Source organism: Mesocricetus auratus, unplaced genomic scaffold (genome assembly GCF_017639785.1).
Source record: "Mesocricetus auratus isolate SY011 unplaced genomic scaffold, BCM_Maur_2.0 Super-Scaffold_100023, whole genome shotgun sequence".
Lineage (NCBI taxonomy): Eukaryota > Metazoa > Chordata > Mammalia > Rodentia > Cricetidae > Mesocricetus > Mesocricetus auratus.
The window spans coordinates 23,017,677-23,023,987 of record NW_024429204.1 but is presented as its reverse complement, the minus strand read 5'-3'; the positions used below and the strand labels follow the sequence as shown (position 1 = coordinate 23,023,987).

The window sequence follows — 6,311 nt, the reverse complement described above, 5'->3', positions numbered from 1 at the left end:
ATTTTCTTCAGATACTTTCTTGCCAATTTCTAGTGGACAGTGAATCCCAACTCCTCTTCTTCCAGAGCCGCTGATTCTCAACTTGTGGGTTGCAACCTCTTTTCTTGGGGGGTGGGGCTGAATGATCCTTTCACAGGGGTCACATATGAGGTAACCTGCATATCAGATATGTACATTACGATTCATAACAGTAGTGAAAGTACAGTTATGAAGAGCAGCGACGAAAATAGTCTTACGGTTGGGGTTCGCCACAACATGAGGAACTGTGTTGAAGAGTTGAAGCATTGGGAAGGTTGAGAAACACTGCTCTAGAGAGTACTGGATAATGTTTGGAGTCACAGGGAACCTGACATTGAATTGTGACCCCACCCCATTAGTTGGGTGCTCTCTGGTCAGTTGACTAGCCCTAACATTTTGGTGTCTTGATTTCTTCATGGATTTTGGTAATATATTGTTTATAAGTTATTAAAGCCAAGCTGAGGATCAGAGAAGCAAAACAGCTAATCCAGTCTCATCCTTCTACCCTGCTGAAATGTCAATCCTGTCTCCACGAATCCTAAGAGGTAAAAGCTCTCAGATCCCGTCTCCTCCTGCTCCTCCTTTTATTCCTTTCTCCACCCAGCCGTATAACTCCTGTCTCCACCTCCCTAGTGCTGGGATTAATGGTGCGTGATACCAAGCGCTGGGATCAAAGGTGTGAGCTTTGTTTCTCTTTTAGCCTGATTCACTCTCATGTAAGTCCTGTGTCGCCTTGAACTCATAGCGACCCATCTGCCTTTGTCTTCAGAGTCCTGGAATTAAAAGTGTGTGCCACCACTGCCTGGCTTCTATGGCTAACTAGTGTGGCTGCTTTGCTATTTTGATCTCCAGCGACTTTAATAAAACATAAACCATATATGACTACAATGGAAAAAGTGGGAGGGCACCTATAGGATCATGGTTTTCAAAGGAGCTTAACTTCTAGATTTCTTATTTCTGGAAACATCACCAGTGCCCTGTGTCAAGTGCTTATGAGTAATGAGTGCAAAGACTAGAGGAGGTGGAACTGTCCCATCCCCTTACAGATGGATGTCATCGGGGAAAGGGAAGAGTCACAGTTGCAGCAGCCAGATGGACCATCCGTTCCATTCAGATCAGACAAGAAACCACAGGAAACAGAACGTTTAATTACCAGAGCCAGGGCCCCTATGGATGTGGTTCAGGGCCTGAGGCCACGTATGGCCTTCTGACATACATCTTCATCTCCCCTGGGTACCACAGAGTTGGTCAAGACTAGCCCATTGCCTTTCAATGCTCTTCCAAATATTGCAGTCACTTCCATTTCTGAGCTGTCTGCCACAGACACAGAAGTGCCTCTGCGTCAAGGCAAGCCATCTCTACCTTTAACACTTGAGGCTCAGTGTGACCCCTTGATAAAGTCTGCAAGACACAGCTTCTGAGGGTAATTTGTCAAGCCGGTAATTGAGCAACAGGGCACAGATTCCTTCCTGACTTCTGCAGATAGGGGCTTACATCTCAGCATGGAATTTGTTTACCCTTATCTTAGCAAGCAAGAACAAATTACCCAGCCTTGTTATAAATCCCAAGGCTGTGCCTGGGGATCAGTTTCTGTGTAAATCTCCCACAAACTCTGCTTGGTTAGCTGTTTACTTTGTTCCAGACTTCTCTGCTTCCAGACTCCCAAATGTCATTCACACTGGGGGGACAATGAAAGTCAGGAGAGAGCAGCCACAGTCTCCGGGCCAGCAGGAACCCTCCTTGCAAGGATGTGTCAAGATTCCATTGCTGGGAAGACCCACTCAAGCAGGAAAGCCCAGCTCTGATAGCCTGGGGAGCCAGGTCCAGAACTTCTCTCTTCTTCTCTTCACTCTTTGAGAGTGGCCAGTCTGACTTGATCCCCAGGACACAGAACCTGTGCAATTAGGATGGAAATGACATTGATAGCACTGATACCCTGTGGCTAGACTCAACCTGAAAGGGGGGGGGCACGACACCTCTATAAACTGAACAAGTAATTTAAACCATCAAGGTGAAGATCTTTGCCCTAGATACCTGGACCTCAGAAATACAAGCATCGCCCAGGGAAGAAACAACACTGGGAAAACATTAGAAGAACTTTCTACAGAGACGTTTGCATGCCCTGCACCAATAGTGCTCTTATTTGTCTTCAGGCCTCCAGGAATGTCTCTGGGAGGCTCATAAAAGGGCAGGGAGGAGAGCGCTGTAAAAGTTAGGGAATGAACACAGAGACTGCAAGTGAGTCGCCAAAGGCCACAGAGAAATAAACTGCTGCAAGAGAGCCTGTGGGTTTCCCGCTGTGCTTTAAATCAGTGCCTCCAAGGACACGGACACACACACATACACAAACACCTCACACACACACACACACACACACACACACACACACACCATATACATATACCACACACACCACAGACACACACACACATACCACACACACCACAGACACACACACTTACACACAAAATACACGCATCACACACATACACATACACATACACATACACATACACACACACATACACACACACAAACTTCGTGGAGGAGTTGTTAAGTGCAGCACACCTTAGCAGTCAGGGTCATCTTGCATCTTGCATTCCCAGGTGGACCCATATGGCCAGCTGGACGACCATGAAACAAACCACTCAGCTCCTGACCCTCTGCTGGCTGTAGCTTAAGAAGGCCAGGGTCTGCAGTTTCCACAATGGCCCACAGGTTTCTTCTTCATCTCAGAGCAGGAGAGGACGGATGTCTCACAGAACTCTGTAACTGCAGTTAAATTTTAATCCTCACAGATAGGCAGGATTGTGCCCTCGGGGTACTGCAAGATACCTGATCATGAAGCAAAAATGCAATTATTTTCATTCTACTCCAAGATCTCAGGCAGGTACGTGAACTAACACAGTTTTGAGGATTTTCAATAACGAAGGATGCAACTACACGGGTTTTGCTTAACTCCAGTTCAACAGAAATCTAGTTAACCAGAGATGTTCAGAGGAGAGTATTCCAAATAAATCTGCTGGATTCTGTCTGTAAGATATTTACATAACGAATGAAGAAGCCGTGGATAACAACAGGAAGCTGCTAACGAACCTTTTGTGAGCATGGATCTAGTCCTTCACAATGTACACAATAACCGGTATGTCACCAGGTGAGGGGAACTTGCCTGCTAGGAACAGGGGTCTGTTTTGACCTTGGCAAACAGGCAGACTCCTTCATGCTCAGGTTGGCATTGTGTGTAAGTGCCTGCAGGAAGCCAGTGATTCGGGACAGCACACTGAAATCCAATTTGTTTATCTGTGTTGGCAAGCCCCCGGAGCTCTAATGATTCACACCATCCCTTGGTAATTAATTCATTTGTCAAATCAGTCAGGATCCCTGGCTCACCCTCCACCCCATGCCACTCCAGGCAATCCCTACATAGAAAGGTCGGGTTGCGTGTCCCAGTAGGACCATCCGCCCTCAATCTGTTTCTGAAATCTGTATGAGTAGGCTGAACTCTGAAGCCCCAGCAGAAGCTGTAGGGTTGGCTGTCTGGGTGAAGCATAGCCAGCCTTGATAGTAGAGACATTTCACCTTGTGTAAAGGTTCTTTCGTGTCACAGAGTTGTGACAATACTGGGATGGATACTGGCTTGAGTAGGAAGGTGGCCAGTGCAGGTGGCTCAGAGTTAGTCTTACCCGGGTCCACGTTCTTCTACACCACCACTTGGGGGACGGTTTCTTCATCAGGGTTCTCCACAGAGACCAAACCAAGAAGCGATGGATAAGTAGGTGGGGGATGAGAAAGTAGGTAAGTACACAGACAGACAGGGGATGCATTAGGGGAACAGATTCACAAAATGAGACAGACTGGTAAGTTCTACTGAGTAGGGGGCGGAGTCACAGCTGCTACCCTGGATACAGTGAGGAGTTACACCAAGCTTCTAGGGACCTCAACTCAGGTCAAACCACAATCATGGCGTCCAAGCTGTGGAGGAATTCAGAACCAGCTAGCATAGTCAAGAAAAGTAGATGGTTTTATTGGAGATGTATTTTTATTACTATATTTTGAGATTATAATAGGATTATACGATTTCCCCCTTCCCTTTCCTCCCTCAAAACCTCCAATGTACCCTCCTTGCTGTCTTTCCAATTTGTGACCATTTCCCCCCTAATTGTTGTTACATGCATATGCATAAAGATATTTTAATATAGATTTAAGCATGAGGGTTAAGAGGAAGAAAGGCACTCATAAAAAATGATACATACCCAAGTGGAGAGTATAAGTTTCTCAAGGGAGAGTAGGGGAAACCAAGACATGCCCAACTGTGTCAAAGAAACTGGGACCGATGGCTAACTGAGGTTTCTATTAACACACCAAAGCCCCAAGCTCAAAGTGACTACCTATTACAAAAGTCCTGGCACCTCTCACCCTGACCCCCTTTCCTAACCCTCTCAACCACTGAGCTTCCCTTCCCTTCTCGCAGCTTCTCTGATTCCTACATAACTCAGTCATTTTGGCCACACCCCCCTGGTTCTTCTCTCTTGGCTCCTGGCTGGCTCGTTCTTAGCATCTCTCCTCTTCCTTCTGTCTTCCCTTCCTCTCCCACTCTCCTCCTGTTTCCCCTTTCATGGCCCAGTTTGGTCTCCTGGTACCGTTCAGACTGGATGGACCCTTCCTGATGCCTTCGTGTTCTCTCCCTCATATCTACAATATGGACTGGGAATGGCCATGTCCTCGTTTTCATTCGAGTACCACTTGAATGGAGGAGGAAGCAGTTGCTTGTCTAGAGTCAGCCATCTGTACCCTTTTGACTCTTGGGTTACACTTCAAAGGCTTCAAAGAATCTCCTTTTCACATTCTTCCATTTGATAAAAAGAGATAGACACATAAGGTGACTCCTCAGAAGGCTTGGCTGGGATTACAATAGGATAGGATCTACCTACAGAAAAGTGCTTGCTCACGACTGGGGAGGGACAAAGGCCATAAGCAGTCATTAATTGTGCTAAGGTGTTTGCTTTGCTGCTGGCAAAGGCTTCAAATGGATTCTAGAAAGAGGGCATTATTTTTTTCTCCCCACTTTTCATGTCCCTAAGATTTTCTGGGCCTTTCTGCTTCACCAAGATGGATAGTGTTTAAGCTGGACCTGTGGAGTGTCCCGCGCTACCGTCTCGCCAGCAAGAACGACGCAGAACACTCGGATCCTTCTGCAGTAAAGCTTTAATGCATCTTGAGAGATAGATGATCAGCTTCTTAGAGGGAGACCCCAAGCTAAGAAACCCAGCCCCTTATATAAGCCTAGGAGCTCCGAGTGAGATGTGTAGAGCCGGGATTGGTGGTTTGCACATCACCCCAGATGACGTCACGGGAGAGGCACAGTTTAAACGGTTAACTCCAACTGACAGCGACAGTTAACTCCAACTGACAGCGACAGTTAACTCCAACTGACAGCGACAGTTAACTCCAACTGACAGCGACAGTTAACTCCAACTGACAGCGACAGTTAACTCCAACTGACAGCGACAGTTAACTCCAACTGACAGTGGATGTCAGCGCCATCTTCTAACGGCAATAGCGATAGCGAGGGCGGCTCCTCACATCTCCCCTATTCATTTATTTTTGAAGCAATAGGACACCCACAACTTTGGAGTGGAGATAGAGGTCAAATCCCCATGTGCAAATTCGGAACATGTACAAAGCTCCTCTCCAGGGTCTTATCCCCAGAGGAAGTCCTGACCAGTCCGATGTCTTTTTTCTGGGGGAAGGAGATCATGACATAGAACCTTCATGCAAGATGACTTATCTCCCAGGAGAAAGTCGTTATACCGCAGACCTCTCCTGTGCAGTGCTTAGCCTTGCAACTCCTTGGGCTGCTGAAGCCTACCCACTCTATCCCGTGCAATGAGACTAGCCTCGTGGGGTGCAAGAGCTGGGAGGCCAGCGACCTATTGCTTTAACATGGTTAACCAAATGTCAGGGGATGCTCCGTGTTCTAAGGCAGCAAGTGCTTGTGCCACCACCACTTTCTCCTTTTGTTTGGGCTCTGAGCGTACACACCATCCAAAGCATCAACACTATTCCACAGCAGAGAACTAGGCTAAATGATCCTACCCCCACCCATTCCTTAAAATAAGAAAATGCAGATGAAATCCAGGGGAGAGGTCTTCCATCAGAGAAAGATCCAGATGCGTCGAATTCACTTGCAGGATCGCCATTCTCAACTCACGGAGTGTCTGCTCAAACTCAAAAGTCCAATTCTGTAATAAATGTTGAGACAGAGCTTTTGACAGGTTAGCTGCTCTTGTAAA

At 46.9% G+C, this 6,311-nt stretch overlaps 1 long non-coding RNA gene across 1 annotated transcript; it reads right to left on the bottom strand.

The window, feature by feature from the left end:
• Positions 1-1,146: 1,146 nt before the first annotated feature.
• Positions 1,147-5,153, bottom strand: LOC121133716. Its single transcript, XR_005870686.1, has 2 exons — positions 2,587-5,153; positions 1,147-1,912 (listed from the first exon to the last, which is right to left on the bottom strand). It is a non-coding gene; the product is annotated as an uncharacterized LOC121133716 (long non-coding RNA).
• Between the last annotated feature and the right edge of the window lie 1,158 nt (positions 5,154-6,311).